Source organism: Sceloporus occidentalis, unplaced genomic scaffold, assembly GCF_023333645.1.
Source record: "Sceloporus occidentalis isolate IW3139 unplaced genomic scaffold, rSceOcc1.0.p SCAF_2, whole genome shotgun sequence".
NCBI lineage: Eukaryota > Metazoa > Chordata > Lepidosauria > Squamata > Phrynosomatidae > Sceloporus > Sceloporus occidentalis.
The window spans coordinates 85,460,230-85,477,504 of record NW_028316982.1 but is presented as its reverse complement, the minus strand read 5'-3'; the positions used below and the strand labels follow the sequence as shown (position 1 = coordinate 85,477,504).

Below are 17,275 nucleotides of genomic sequence, written 5' to 3'. Positions count from 1 at the left end.
CAATCGAACACATAAACCAGATCCACAGTGACATTCAGAAGCTCATTGATTGTACAGTCACATCTCTTCACAACAGGAGTGATTAATGGCAACACACAGAAAAGAAATGGTAGGTGAGTTTTTTTGTTACTATACAGTGTTCTGAAAAGAAGTAGTGTTTATTACTATTTACCAGGAACAGTGATCTATAAATATGATTTTCAGAGCTTCCTGCCATTATTATTATTATTATTATTATTATTATTATTATTATTATTATTATTATGTGTATTTATATCCTGCCTTCTTCCTAGTACAGGGACTCAAGACGGCTTACAAATCTAAAACAGTCCAAAATTTCTCATCAAATATTTAGGCGACTGATCATTAATATAATCTAATTTTCATTATTCATTAATATTCATTATTCATTACAATAATTTTAAGTACACAAAGTCTTCTGAAATGATTGTTTAGGCTGGAGTGATGAAAGCGCTCAAGCCCATGTCTTCACCCTTTCCAAACCCTTCATTACTTTCCATTTCCGTCAGTCTCCACACTCATTCCCTTCATGCCAAACTCTCCTAATCCTTCTTTTGAGAAAAATCTCTCCTGACTTTCTTTCCCTCACTCACCACTACTTTCGCATAAACTCAATCCCCTCTGCCCCCCACAAACACCTGGATAAGCCTTTCCCCCACCTCTCTTCTGTTGTTGTTATTTCTATCCTATCTTTTTCCCAGATTGGGATCTCAAAGCTTACAACAATTAAAAAAACAACATTGTTCAAAATCCACAAGATACAAAAATTAAAACACAATTAAACAATCAGAAAAAATAAAACCAAATCAAAATATATATAATTAAAACACATGCACACAAGTAAACACCATCACAACAGTTAGCAATATCCAGTACATTGTGTAAAATGGGCCTAGTATAATTGCTTGTAAAATGCTTGTTGAAATAGAAAAGTCTTCTCTCGTCTGCAAAAAGAAAGTATACCAAGTAATAGTACTTTATGGACAGAGAAGAAGACAGACAGTTGATCAGCAGATGAATGCATCTTTTTTTCATTCTGGTGCATATCCCTTTTGCAAGTATTTGCCTTAATTCCATCTGTCTCATAGTTACCTTGATCTGTGTTTTTAAATTAAAATTAATCTGCACATGAAAAAAAATTACATTTGAATATATACTTTTGTGGGCGCTTTCTCTCAGTTCACATTTCTGGAGAGATTTTCTATTGAAAAATTAATTTAAAAATATATTTGATTGTTTTTTTAAAGTGAGGAAAGTTACTTTTTCATTATTCTCTCAGACTTCTGTTCAGAAAAAAAAGTTTTCAGAAAAAATCCAGTAGTGTGTAAATTGGAAGATTATTAAGTATCCATCCATTATTCAAAGAGATATTGATCAATTTGTATTAGAGAGCCAGCATGGGGTAGTGGTTTGAGTGTTGGACTGTGACTCTGGAGACCAGGGTTCAAATCCCTACTTTGCCATGGAAACCCACTGGGTGATCTTGGGCAAGTCATACTCTTTCAGTTTCAGAGAATGGCCTTGGCAAGCCCCCTCTGAAGAAGCTTGCCAAGAAAACCCCTATGATAGGTTCACCTTAGGGTCACCTTAAGTTGGAAATGACTTGAAGGCACACAAAAACAAGGAAAACAATTTGTATTGATATATGCTGGCTATTTACTCTAATAATTGAATTGAACTGAATTGAATTGAGTTTTTTCCAAACCATAGTGAGTGAATTTTCCTGAGGGGGTGGGGCTTCTGTGAGTCACTGGGGAGGGGTTAGCAGCCTAGTCTTTATAACTCCTGCCAGAGGTTTGCAGGCTCAGTCCTTGCCAGGGAGAAGAGGGAGGGAGGTGTCTCAGCAGTAATTTTGACTGGGTGAGGAATAGAAGAGGAAGAGAAATAGACCAAACAAGAAAGGAAGAGGAATAGCACTATATGTCAGGAACGTTTACACCAGTGAAGAGATCCAGGACATCAATCCTGGAAGCCAGGTGGAAAGCATCTGGATAAAAATTAAAGGGGAGGGAAACAACAGGGATGTTATTGTGGGAATGTAGTACAGACCCCCAAGTCAGACTGAGGAATTGGATGATGCCTTTCTAGAACAGATCACCACACACTCAGAAAGGAGAGATGTAGTAATGATGGGTGACTTCAACTATCCGGATATTTGCTGCAAGTCAAACTCAGCCAAATCCTCAAGGTCTAGCAAATTCCTCACTTGCCTTAGAGACAATTTCATTGTCCAAAAGGTAGAAGAAGCAACAAGGGGGCAGCTATTTTAGATCTGATCCTAACCAACAGGGATGACCTGGTTAATGGGATGCAAGTGGTGGGATGCTTAGGCAGGAGTAGCCATGTTCTCCTGGAATTTGTTAAACAGTGGAAAGGAGAAACCAGGCATAGTCTGACATGCATTCTAGACTTTAGGAAAGCTGATTTCAGTAAACTTAGAGAAAAACTAGGGGTGATCCCGTGGTCAGGAATACTGAAAGAGAAGTAGGTTCAGGATGGATGGGAGTTTCTTAAAGGGGAGATACTGAAGGCACAATTTCAAACAGTTCCAATCAGGAGGAAAAATGGGAGGTGTCTCAAGAAGCCAGGATGGATGACTAAGGAACTTTCAATGGAGCTAAGTTTTAGACAGGGAATATATAAGAAATGGAAAGGGGGGGATCACCAAAGAGGAATTCAAACAGAGAGCAAGCATGTGTAGGGGTAAAATCAGAAATGCTAAAGTGCAGAATAAGCTCAAACTCTCAAGAGAGGTTAAGAACAATTAAAAGGGCTTTTGGGGGGTATGTTCACAGTAAGAAAAAGAAGGAAATGGTAGGGCCAATTCGTGGAGAAGATTGCAAAATGCTACCAGAGGACAGAGAAAAGGCAAAATGACACAACACTTTCTTTGCCTCAGTCTTCTCAGAAAAGGAAAAGGGTGCTCAACCTGAGGAAAATGGAGCAGAGGACAAAATAGGGGAAATCCAGCACAGAATAAGTAAAGAGGTAGTACATGAATACCTTGTTAAACTAAATGAATGTAAATCAGATAAACTACATCCAAGAGCATTAAAAGAGCTGGCAAATGTAACCTCAGAGCCATTGGCAATAATCTTTGAGAACTCCTGGAGAACAGGAGAAGTCCCAGCAGACTGGAGAAAGACCAACATTGACCCCATCTTCAAAAAGGGGAAAAAAGAGGATGCCAACAATTATCTCCCAGTTAGTCTGACATCTATACCAGGAAAGATTCTAGAGCAGATCATTAAACTGGGAGTTTGTGAACATTTAGAAGGGAATGCCATAATCACAAGAAGTCAACATGGGTTTCTGAGAAACAAGTCAAGTCAGACTAATCTGATATCTTTTTTTGATAAAATTACCAGCTTGGTAGTGTCTAGATCAAGGGAAGTAATAGTGCCACTCTATTATTATCTACCATAGAGCCACTCTATTCTACTTTGGTCAGACCCCACCTGAATTACTGTGTCCAGTTCTGGGCACCACAATTCAAAAAGACTGTTGAAAAATTGGAGTGTGTCCAGAGGAGGGTGACTAAAATGATGAAGGGTCTGGAAACCATTCCTTATGAGGAAAGACTTAGGGAGCTGGGTATGTTTAGCCTGGAGAAGAGACGGTTAAGGGGTGATATGATAGCCTTCTTTAAATATTTGAAGGGGTTTCCCACTTAGGATGGAGCAAGCTTGTTTTCTGCTAGTCTCTGGAGCATGGAACCAACTCCAAGAATAGAGGTTCCACCTCAACATTAGGAGGAACTTTCTGAGAGTAAGGAACACACTCCCTTGGAGCATGGTAGGGTCTTCTTCCTTGGAGGTGTCTAAACAGATGGCTGTCTGGGGAAGTAGCCAAATGTCTAATAAGACCAGCTCAGTTCCTAAACAAACCAGCTTGCAGTGCCAGTGTGAGGCAACAGACAAAGTCTCTGATTTAAAGTCCAGAGTCATAAGTCAAGAGGTTTTATCAGAAGATTTGTCAAGAAGTCCAAGATCCAGGGTATCAGATAGGCAGTTCAATAAAGCAGTCCAACGTTTGAGGATTCCAGAAAGTCAAGACGGGTCAGCAGTCCAGGAAGCAAGGTTTCAGTCCAAAGAGCAATGGGAACCAGAGACGGAGTACTTTCAGGTGTATCTGATTGCTAGCACATTTCTGATAAAGCCTCCATGACCTTCGAAGGCACTCCCTTTCAGCTCGACCCTAACTGAAGTTAGGCACGGTCCCTTGATCCTCCTCCATGTCCAAAGAATCTGCCACCAGGAGACTTGGCTGCTGAGTCACCCAAGAGGCCACAGACTCTGCTGGAGCAGGCACAGCAGAGCTAGAACCAGACTCCGGCTCCACATCTGCAGGCTCAGATCTCAGAGGTGGCTCTGAGTCATCCTCCAAGACTTCTGAGTTCTCTTCCAGGCTAGGCATGACAATGGCCTGCTGTCTGTGATACTTTGATTATGATTTCCTGTGTGGCAGGGGTTGAACTGGATGGCCCTTGTGGTCTCTTCCAGCTTTGTAATTCTATGATTCTATGAATTGAATTTGTATTCAAAAATATCTGTTCCTTTATGTATCCCTCATGGAAATGCAGTCCAAATGGAAATGTAGAGCTATGCCCACCAGAATGATTCATGACTGGTCTATTAGGGCCCTGTCTGCATGAGTCAGAATATTCTGGAGGCAGCCTGGAGTATCCTGGACTCACAGCTGCCCTAATTTCTCCTTGTTACCAGGCTTTCAATTGCTGCATCATGGTGGCTCTCTGCACAGGCATTCTGTTAAGCTGCCCAGAGCATTCCTGTCCACCGGACATCTGCACAGATAGCCTCTATGGTGCAGGAACAGAGGGCTTTGCATCTTCTTGGTAGATCCAGAGTAAAGAGATAAGATTTTGTTTTTATTCTGTTGTAAGGCTGTTATACTCTGGTTCTGGTGCTGAACATGCCAGATGTCATCTGGACTACTCGCACCTGAACTGCAGTTATGGATGTGTGTCATCTGAACAGGATGACACTAGAAAGCAGGAGCGGGGGACCTTTTGGCCTGTGCAGACTGGGACTAGGGCAATTTTAAGAAAAGGCTGAATGTTATATACGATGTGGTTCATAACAATTCCTTATCCAGGTTCATTAAAAGTAATGAAACAAACAGAGAAGCAAACTTCTTGCAGCAAACATCAGAAGGAGCCTATGAAGCACATCTGCAATTCTTACATGGAAAGAATGCAATGCTATCACTCTATCACCACCATTGGTATGCCCACCACCACTGATGATAGCAATTCAATCACATATATGCAATACTGGAAAAATATTTCAGAAATTATATACAGGACTGTGCCAAGACATTTTGCTACCTGAGGCTGAGTAGGAAATCGTGCATCTTGCTAACACAAGTGAAAGTACTTATGGCCATCCAAAATATTTTGAGAAATGATGCAGAAATTTCCACAAACATCTTGCCCCTTTAATGGCACTAGAAAGGCAACTAACAATTTGCTGACCATTTACAACATGCTGCCTGAGATGTCCGCATTACTTTTCCTAATGGTTGGCCTGTCTCTGATTATTTATCTCTATTAATATGTAAAATTCCATTTCCATTTCATTTCTTTTTCATCTGAATAACTGCAGGACTGGCTCTGTTTAGAATTGTGCACTCAGTAAACAGCCCTTTTAATATTACAGCTTCTTTCATTGATTTTTTATTGAATAATTTGGAAATGCTAATTATCACTCTGCATGATAATTTTAAAAGTAGAATAGAGCTGATTAGTCATCCATAATATGGATGACAAATATTAAGAGTACCAGGAAGGCAAATAATTTCATCCTATTTCACTCATAATGCACAGCAAGTCTTCACACATAACGTATCAGGTGTTTTATACACAATTGGTTCAATTTAATTATGTATGTGTATGTATGCTCAGTCACCTACCCACACATACACACCCAGCATCTGTACTATAAAGTCCAGTGTAGAGGAAGCTGTGAAAGTGATATTCTGGATGATAACAGAAGGTATCTGCAGTAGTCTTCCTATTAGATCACCTACCATTTGTGGCTTTTTGGAATTTCATATATGCAGAATGGAAACCAAATTATATGAACTTTTGGTCCAACCAGTCTACAGCTGTTCATTGATCTATCATCTCTGTCTCTTCTACGTTACCATTTTTATATAAGGATTTCAGAGGAAAAAATAAGTTGTGGAAATGAGAATGAAATGGAATGTCTCACTGAGGCTGCTGCTGCTACACTACAGAACTAATGTACAGTTGATCATCCACATTTGTGGCTTTGACTTTTGCGGATTTAATTGTTTGCAGTTTTGGTTAATATGTTCTCTCTAGGAATATCTAGATACTCTAGCCCAACTAGACCAGAAATTGATCATAGAGTTTTGCTGGAGAACCTAGAAGTTCCTAGAGAAAACACTTATCTAGGTATTTGTAGGTCCTCCAGCATGATTCTGTGATCAACTTCTGGCAGATGTTGACCACAATGGTACACTGGAGGACCTGGAGATTCCTAGAGAGGCGTTCTCTTAGGTTAAAAAACCTTCTTTTTATTTGTGGTTTTTCCACATTCACAGGGGTCCTTCACCCATAACCCCAGTGAATGTGGAGGGACCACTGTAGTTTGACACCATTTTAAATATCAAGGTGCCATACTATGGAATGATGGGATTTGTAGTTTGTCATGGTACCAGAGCTCTCTGACAGACAGCTAAATAGCTCACAAAACTACAGATTCCAGAATTCCATAGCACTGAGCCATGGCAATTAAAGTGGTGTCAAACCCTATTTGATAGGACTGATGATCCAGATCTCTGTCCCTGTAGACCTGTATAAGCCTGGAACAGTTAAACACTACATAGGCCTGTTACAGACAGCCAAAATAAAGCTGCTTCGAGTCACAGTGGAGATATGGTGTTTCAATGATGCATGCGTCCTAAGAGTCCAGAAGCCACACCAAAGCCACGCTCCAGTCCTTAGGGCTGAAGTGTGGCTTTGGTGCGACTTCTGTGCTCTTAGGACGCATGCATCATTGAAACACCATACCTCCACTGTGGAGATTATCGCACTGCGTTCTGAGAACGTTCCATATCATCATGTGATGAGACCGTTCCTGGAACGGATATTACCGCATTAGCAATCAAAACGTGATGAGAACGTGATCAGAACGGCAGTTTACCGCACTGCGATTCCTTTTTCTTGAAACCGTTCTCAGAACGGTTTGCTATAGCGCATGCGTATTAGATCTTGGGGGCGGTGTACCAATGACGTCGCCACTCGGTGGTTGTTTTTAACCGGAAGTCGTCCGGTGACTTCCTTGTGGGGTGTAAAGATGGCGTCGGAGAAAGCATGGTTTGATCTTGTGAGCATGGTAGAGAAAGAAGAAGAGCGAAGAAGGAGAAGAATGAGTCGCATTGCTCAATCACTGGTCCTCATTTCGCGCCGGAGGGCTGCTCTGAGTAAGATTGCAGTCATGGCTGCCAGCGGCAATCTTGATATATCCAGTTGTCTGGCATGGATGGCGACCTGGCCTCGCATCCCACGTTGGTGGCAGCAACCCCGGGAGCGGACCAACTGGTGGAGTGACGAAGTCCTCCAGAGATGGGATAACGACATGTGGGTTTCTAACTTCCGCATGTCTAAAGAAACCCTTTTTGATCTGGCCAGCATCTTGAGACCAGAGCTGGAGCGTGGGGAGTCTAGATTCCGGAGTCCCATCCCGGTGGAGAAGAGAGTGGCCCTGACTATTTGGTGGCTCTCAAGCCCTCTGATGTATAGGAAGGTGGCTTCCCGTTTCGAGGTTGGAGCATCCACAGCTGCAGAAATCGCCATCGAGGTGTGCCTTGCCATGGAGAAGCTGCTGCTGAGGAAAACTATCCAGCTTGGAAACTACCACACGGTGTGTATCAATATTACTTTTAAACCTAAGACTTCTGGGTGCAAATGCATTAATGCATATCTAAAGATAGATAGGTTTTGCTTATGTAATACCATTAAGATATGTTTACATCCTGCCTTTTCCTTGTTTGGGAAAAAAAGAAAGGCTTTCAATTACCTTTGCAATTATGGGGGTGGGTTAATGATCCTGGGCTTGGGGCATGGATTTAAAAGGTGCATCTCTGCTGCTGGCTTCTCTCTTATCCAGCTGTGCTGGGGGGTGGTCCTAGGCTTGGAGCATGCACTTCGGAGGTGCATCTCTGCTGCTGGCCTCTCTCTTATCCAGGTGTGCTGTTGTGGTTTGCTATTCTGAAAAAATGTATCTTGATATATTTGCAAGAGTTGATATGTGAACAAGTAACATCTGGATTCCCCTTCAGTGTGTTCTAGGTATATATATAAACCCTAATAATTTCTATTGTCCTTTTTATGCTTTTGTCTCTTTGATCCCAGTTTCATATACCAAATAATAATAATAATAATGCATCATCTGATATGAAATATGTTAACCCACTTTTTTGATATCCCAAATTTATTATACCTTTGCCTTTTTTCAGATTATGGATGGATTTCAGAGACTCGGATTCCCACACTGCATAGGAGCTATTGATGGCACTCATATTTCTGTTTGCCCACCGCTGGGACGCAGAGAGGAATACATCAACCGCAAGCAGGGATTTTCAATTGTTCTGCAAGCAACTACAGATCACAGTGGGAGGTTTATTGACATTGAAGTAGGGAATTGTGGGAGATCACATGACAGCCACATATTTACCAATTCCGCTATCTGTCAAGTGATGGATGAAGGCTGTTTTGTGCCCGGAAATCCCACCCTTCATGTCCACGATGTAGCCATTCCTCCACTGATTATAGGGGATGGTGCCTACCCAATCAGGAAATGGCTCATGACACCATATCGTGGAGAATTAACACCTGACAAACTTGCTTATAACACCGCCCATTGCAAGGCAAGATGCGTGGTGGAGAGGTCTTTTTCGCGATTGAAATCTAGGTGGGGGTGTCTGTCTGGTAGACTAACTGTGAAAGAGGAAAATTTCATCTCTGTTGTCACAGCATGTGCCATACTGCACAATATTTGCGAGACGAGGGGAGAAGTGCTTGATCCCGATGTAGAGCCACCTGCGAAAATTGTCCTCCCCGCTTTAGCGAATAACATCAGAGGACACTCTACAAATCACAAAAAAGAGGGTCAAACTGTTAGATCTGCAGTAACTAACATTATTTTGGGTCGTTAACACCAGAAACTGACATTATTTGATGTTTCATAACATCACCTCAGTTATGGCAACAGCATTGATCTGATCAAAACGTTTCTTCTTGGTTTACCTTTGTATCAATCTACAAATGTTGATATACATGTGTTTGACAACATGTCATGTACAACATGTGAATAACTTTACCAGACGGCAATGTTGAATCACGGTTGTTTAGATTCTTTTTTCTTTTAACTTTTTTTTCCCCAATCAGGTTCTGCTAGTGGTGTTTATATTATTGTGGGGTATAAATACCCGATTGTTATAGATTAGCTTCATGGTTTACCCAAATTTTGGAAATCTATTTTGAAGTGTTATACAATTGCTATATTGATGTTTCAAATATCCTTTTTTGGCAATATAGGAAAACAATGGTGTAAAAATGGCTTGTTTATATTACATTTATAGTAATACATCATGTTTCCTACCTTGAAAACCAAAAGGAAGGCTGTTCTAGAAACCATTGCTGAATAATGTTGCTATTGTTGTGGAAATGTTTAGGTATATTAAGGACGGTAGACCAATTTCTGAGAACACAGCTGTATTTTATCAACAATATAACTTAACATTTTAAAACACGATTAAATATCCTTTTTCTTTTGGAAAAAAACCGTCTGGTGGCTTGTTTTCCATTATGTCAACAAAGCACGCATTTATATACACTGTATATACATTAGGTGAGAACATATCCATATATACATGGTGACATACAAAACCTTTCCTTAACATGAAAATGAAATTTTACTGTGGTTCAAGGAGAAATGGTTTAAGTCCCTCTTTATCGGTCACAAAGGGCACGTAACAGGGTAAACATAGAATGCTGAAACATATCTGAGGTTTCAAAACAGAACCTTTTCCCTATATGTTTCCCTTATGGGGAAAATATTTTTTTTTTCTTGATTATCCTCCCAGTACGAGAACTGCATGGTTTATCTTGGTTTTGAACAGGTGCAACTGCGCCTTGCAAGGAAGATGTTCCTGCATTGCTCACACATTGCACGGTTCCAATGCAGCCTTCATTTTCTGGGGGATCAGTGACTGCAACAACATTCTGAACATCCCTGTTGATGTTCTCTACTGTGTTGTCACCATCTCTAATTTCACTACTAGGAGTGACAGGACAACCATCAGGAGCATAAGCAGGAGGAAGTTCATCAAAGAGTTCAGGGGAATTGTTCCCTTGACATTTCCCACCAAAATCTGATGTGGATGGTTGCTCCTGGAAATCTGTAAAGACAGCTGGGCCTGGTGTTGAAGGAGGAATATCACACGGAGATGCCCTGAATGATGTGTGCATAGTTCCTTGGGCAACAGTATCATGTTGCCCCGTTGGAAGTGCACATTCATGATCTACTTTCCTCCGGTAAAGTTCAGTCATGGTCTCCATGTACTGCAACATTCTCTGTCTGTCCTGTGCACTTCTCCTTACATCTTCCTCCATAATATGTACAAGTTCCATTTCTGTCCTCCTACAGTCTTTCATGCTGTCGTGTACAATTTCCATGAACCGTTCCTGTGTTCTCCGGGTAAGTTGGGCCTCTCGACTTGCACTCTGCATTATAGTGCGCGCAATATGTTCTCCTCTTCTGGCGCGACGATTCCTGTTCCTGTTTGAACGCAGTCTTGTTCCAGGAGACAGCAATACATTGGGTGGTTCGTCCTCTGGATCGTTAGGTACTGAAATTTAAAAATTAGTGAAAATAGATTAAGCCCACAGGAAGGAAATTTATTTCTAATGGTAGCATCATGTAAAGGGTTGTAGACAAAGAATTTTCTTAGAAAAGCAGATGCTACCTACCATTGCTTGTACCGCTTGTATCATCTGCACGTCTTTCCAAGTCACCCAATTGTTCTCCAGTCGCACCTTCAAAGTGGAGCATTAAACACCAACGTTATTTCTTTTGAACACATATACAGGTTCACAATATCCAGAGATCCAGAAATTGACAGAAATTTATATATGACTACCTGCTATTTGCGTAGGTCCACTTTCCAAAATTGTGACAGGTATCGTAATGACTGTGTCATCGAGACAAGTGTCATCAGAATCTGAAAAATGCAAGGGGAAAAAAAGAGTAAAGCCTTTGTCTTTTTAACAAAATAATGTTGTCATGCACATAGCAGAAATCTTCAGGCATTACAGATGGGCAACTTGCCTTCATCACTGTCTTGTCTGGTAGTTGTTTCTTGGGTGCTTCCTTCGCCTGTGTTAGCCATGGAGGTGGATGCGGTTTCTTGATTCACATTTGTGGTTTCACCCTCCCTTTCAAAATCAAGACTTCGGGATAACCTGTTAGGGGTGATGCTAACATCCCCATGAAAGATTTCCTCTAGTTCCCTATAAAAGGGACATGTAATAGGGTTGCTTCCACTTCTCTGATTGTGTTTCACAACCTTTCTGTACTCAAATCTCAATTTTTTTGATTTAGATCTGCATTCCTCGGCAGATCTGACATGGTTCCTCTTTGCCATTTCATCAGATACAACTTTAAATTTATCCAAATTTCTGTAATTCTTTTTTAATTTGGACTGCAATTTTTGTTCTTTCCATATCTCCAATAAGGCCAAAACTTCATTGGCACTCCACACCCTCCCCCTTGCTTGTGCGGAGGCACTGCTTTCGGTCACTGCATGGCTATCCATGGCTTTCCTAATTACAGAAAGTATAAAATAATACTGTCTGCAATTTAATTATAGAGGCTGTGAAATAAACTTCTGCGTTAGCACTTAGCTGCTGATGCTGGCTCTCTGCACTCCCAAACTCCCGGCACTGCAGTAAAAGCACTAGAGGGCGCAAGTCTAGTTTTGGCGCCAAGAATCCCTGCACAGTGATGACGTTGCAAATCCCTCTTCCCGCTGGACTTTTCGGAGTGGCCGAAGTTATTGGGAAGCAGTGATGGCGCGTAGGAAGGGATCCAAATGGGTCAATAAGGAGATTGATCTGCTCCTGAGAAGTGTTAGGGGGAGCGGAAAATTAAAGACGCTCATGAGGTCCCGTTCTGTACCCATTCTTCCTGTGCATAGAGAGGTAGCAGAGCAATTAAAAATGCATGGCTACAACCGCACCGCCGAAGAGGTGTACAGGAAGTTCAAAATGACGCGTGAAAAATTTTTGGCCAGTCTAAATAGTTTTGGGCCATCACCCCCCAAAGAAAAACAACCACCCTTTTTCCCCCTAATGAAAGAGCTGTGGCTTATGGCGGGGAACCATGGCTCCCAGGAAAAAAATCCCTCGGGTAAGTTTGTAGCTTTACAAGTAAGGGCTCATTGTTGCATAGTATGCCATGGAATTCCTCCAGTGTTGTAGCCATAAGGAACAGTTGCTAAAGACAGTCACTATATCAATATCATATTAGGCTACTTCCCTTATCAGTTTCCAAAAGAAAAAAACACTACAATGGACTACCAGCCCTGAGGTCGCCATACTTTTCCAACATAGGAAGGGATAGATGGGTGTACATATGGAGGATAAATTTATTAGACAACAGCATTGCCACTCTGTTTTCTTACTTTTTTCTAACTGCAAAAAGATGGAGAAATTATGATGTCCTACATTTTTAGTTGTATTATCAACCTGCAGTTTTCCTAGAGTATTCTTACTATGATCAATGCACAATTTCTGATCTAGTTATCTCTTTGATTTTTTTATATTGATCAACATGCAGATACTATAGATGAACCTTGCTGTAGTGGAATCCAGTCGGGACCATCGGCAAGAGACATCTTGCCAGAACCCCAAACTCTTGTACCCAGCTACATAACTGAACTTCAACAGTCAGGTGAATTTAAATAAATATGCATTGTCTTTTTCAAAAGAGAGTGGTGGTCATATAAGGATTAAGGTTTATATTAATAACATACATCTATATACTGGAGAACTGAATATCACGAAAACTTTACTTTCAAGACAGTAAATAAAAAGAAATATATGAACATATTGTGTTAAACAGAGAATACATTGCAATAAACTGTCTTATTAAAAGCTTTTTGTATATATCTTTTGTCTGTACAGTGCAATCTTCCTTGAAAACGCAGGAAAACATCAATCGGAAAATTGTGGGAGTACTACAGAAAATGAATGGCAGATTAAAGAAAATCGAAAATATAATTGAATTGCATCTGCAGAAAACATCCAACACTTAATTGTATTCACACATGTTTTTATTACTGCATTGTTATTGAATACAAGTTTAGAGTTTGGACACAGTACTGTACTCTTAACGTAAGATGGCTGTTATTTTGTTTTCAAATAACATGCATCGATCGATGTTAACGAAGTTATGATTGTCCTTTTTTTAAAAAGGGTATTTCTGTTTTTTTTATAAAACCTTTTTTTGACTGGCATCCAAAGTTGCATATGGTACATATATGTTGTTCCAAGGGAACCAGACTTTATTTTTAACAAGTGTGAATCCCCAATTTCTGGGTAATCATTTGTTTGTTATTACAGATTTAGAAGATTGTTTTGTTGTATTGCGTCGCAGTGTAATAAACGCAGTTTGTAATTAATAACTCACATCTGTTGCCATGCTTAACAGTAGTGTCCTTTACTTCTATATAAAAATAGCTGTTCAGACTGGCAGATTGATAATTTCTTGAATACCATGCCACCAAGTACAGGAAATACACACTGCCAAGAGCATCAAAGGTACATAGTTTCATAAAGATAGAGGTAACATAACAACCTTAATCCAGATATCAAATTCGCTTAGCTGTGAAAAGCTAGCATTCCAAACAGTCAAGGTAGATGCAGGTATGACGTATTACCAGTAGGCCCCTGTAAAGTTAGCCCACATCATACTGCTTCTGTTTGACAGCCTTTACATGTACTTTGTGACCAAGAAGTGTCTTCATTCAAACAATCCAAAATGCATGGTAGAGTGGCCATACATGTTATTTTATACATGCAAGTAGAAATGTTCTACAAAATAAAAATTATCCCAATTAAAAGCAATGGAAATACATTGCTGTGTAAACTTTCAGCACTTTGCAAATAAAGCTTAACAGTAATAATAGTAATAATATTCAGGCAGAGAGTATTGATATACATGTTTGCTTCATGATCCATCAGCAATGGTAAGTTTTGAGTGGCAAATTGTGCAGTACTATAAACAAATTCTAATATTAGTTAAATTCTGAATATGAAATAATTTCTCAAATGCATAACAGATTACAGATGAAAAAGAACATAATTCCTGAAATCCAGAAATGATCCCTTTTGTAAAATGCTGGAGGGAGAATAGTTCTTTGAAAATAAGTTTACCAGCCAGCAATGAAAACCATGGTCAACATTACACATAAACCCACTTCCTCAGATGTAATTTTGGCTTAGTTAACACTCTTCTTTGGGCTGCTCATGCTGTTCAAAGAACCAGATCCATTTGCATATTAGCCAGCATGCTGCCAATCCCCGGTACACCCTCCATGGATGTCTATAGTGTGTGAAACTCTGCCTTGCATGCATTTCTACATGGCCCCCACCCTTTCTCCCAAAATGGAAGAGACCTTCAGGGGACACTGGGGAGGGAAGGGGTTTTTTTCTATTTCTTTTCTTTTACCAGAATGTGAGGCGGGGAAGTTCCCCGCCTCTTTTTGTGCAGGCCGAAATATACTGTCATCCTTGTAGGTCACACAGTATGAGAACAGGGTCATATTGGCCAGCGGTCTTCTGGCAGCCCATTAAAGCATCTCATGAGATGCTTTAATGCTGCTCCAGAATTCTGCCCGCTGCAGGCGACTCCTTTCTTTTCTGTGTCACCCACAAGGATAACAGCATACAGCGGCATGTCGAGCTCCCATGACAGGAGCCACGACTGAGCAATTTGGCATCAAGAGCAACCCAGACCCCACACATTTCCACTGTCTTTCGTGTCATGGCGAGTATCGCCGTTCCTTGCTCTATGACATCTCTTTCTATATGGTCGATCCTATACCGTTTGTCCTGCTGCCCACAACCCGCTCCTTTTGCTGTTATGAGCTCGTTTTGTCCAAAATTTAAAGCTAATTTGCATATATTTCCCAGCATTCCAGCACCCCTCATCCATTATGGCCTCCATGGCTTCAATACCCAAAACCCGGCCATCCAATAGTCTCCTTGCCTCCGTACATGTGACCCCAAACAACCAATCCCCAGTCTAAATTTGCCCCTAAATGCCTCCCTTTCCTCTGTCAATCATCTGCAAGGGGAGGAGAAGCCCCAAAGCCGAGCTGGAAAAAGCCCAATCTGTCATAAGCACGCAGGGAGGCCAGCCCCAAATCCTCAGAGCCCGACAGAGGTTTTAAAAAGACAAAAAACTGAGAAACCTCCAGGTTCCCCCCCCCTCAGAATATTTCCCCCCTTTTCCTAGTGCTGCCCTCGGTGTCGCTGCATCCGCGGACCCCAGATGTCCTTTAAACCCCAGCCCCCGGATATCATGGTGTATTGTGCATACACACAACAGAGATGGGTCACTTACACAACTCCAGAGATAAATATGTCTAGACACATTGCAATATGCTGGCGACAGAAGTCACTCTGTGACAATTCCGGAGACACTTGTATCCTCTGCTTTTGCGACTCGGTAACAGTTTGCAAACATGCAACCTGTGATAGTTAGTGCTATGCATTATGTCTATGTAATATCTCCATTTCTGCTTTTTTGTACCCGTGCACAGAAAAAAAACCTCACACACGTGTGTGTATGCAGAGAATAGGATAAAATCCTTTTGTCAAAGACGGGGGCACGTCATACATGGGAGAGCAAAGAAAAAATTAGTACGCTCTAGGACTTTGGAGGACTAAAAGGGAAGGGCATTCTTTCAGCCAATCAGGAGACGGAGGAATGCGAGAACGGATTTGAGAACACATAAGAATACCGCACACACCTCTGTTGGAACGTTCTCATCCCGTTCCAGCTCTCTGGGAACACATTCATATCTGTACCCTCCTGGAACACATTTGGAACGCATTTAAGCGTTCTGAGAACCCGATTGGAACACATACTGTGCGGTATACTCAAATGCGTTCCGTTCTCATCACGTGATGAGAACGGTCTCAGAACGCAGTGCGATAAACTTCTGTGACTCGAAGCAGCTTTATTTTGGCTGTCTGTAACAGGCCATACTGTAGTTATAGCAACATGATTCCATTTTAACTTCCATTGCAATATCTTTTTAAATTCTAGGGTTACAGTCTGATGAGGACCATAGCTTCCTCTCTAAGAATGCTAAACATTCATCCTTAAACTAAAAACCACAGGATTCTAGAGGATGTTACCATCACTGCAGATTCTCCAAGAAACAGTCAGGGAGACCCCAGAAGTTTGCAAGAAAGTTTGCAAGTTTATTAGCCGGCTCGTTTCAGAGGACTAATTTCCAAAGACTGAAGCCCTGATTTCCAGGTGCAATTCCCTTTTATAGAGATTCAGACAAAGAACTCTTAAGCTGCACATTGGTTGGTATATAGGATTTAAACATAAGTATATGGTATTCACTCATTGGTTACAGAAAAGTATACATTTTGAACCCCATGTGGGTGCCCATCAATCCCCCTTATCAGGACTGTTTTAACTCACTGTTCCAGCCTGGCATTTTACACATTCCTTATTTTGGCTTAATGTAGACATTTAGGCACCAGAGATACCATAAAGAGGCCATGAAGATGTCTCTTTGACCTTGCTCAGTTATCTATCTCAGAAATAGTCCTTTGCCCTTATTTCATGTTCAGGCCTTCTAGCTATTAACATATTCACTATATGTATTGGCTACCTCTAAAAATTAATTTTATTGATTTCTTTCACCCTCCTCACCGTGACAAATCAAATGGAATCAGAGCAATATAACTGCAAAAGGTCCCCTGATGTAAACCTGACAGGACAACACCTTAAGTTGATTCCAAGTTTGCACTCTTCTTTCTGGGATCTGTTTACTCATGGCTTTAACATCTGCTCATGGCTTTAACATCTGGCTTCTTTCCTTATCCGAAGTTCTATAACACTGGATGAAGAATTCTGAAGAATCCAATAACTTCTTCTTGTTGTTGTTGTTTTGAAAG

At 40.9% G+C, this 17,275-nt stretch overlaps 1 long non-coding RNA gene across 1 annotated transcript; it reads right to left on the bottom strand.

Moving 5' to 3' along the window:
* Positions 1-10,645: 10,645 nt before the first annotated feature.
* Positions 10,646-12,754, bottom strand: LOC149318635 (uncharacterized). The gene is made up of 3 exons (XR_016279822.1): positions 11,212-12,754; positions 11,042-11,107; positions 10,646-10,920 (listed from the first exon to the last, which is right to left on the bottom strand). It is a non-coding gene; the product is annotated as an uncharacterized LOC149318635 (long non-coding RNA).
* Between the last annotated feature and the right edge of the window lie 4,521 nt (positions 12,755-17,275).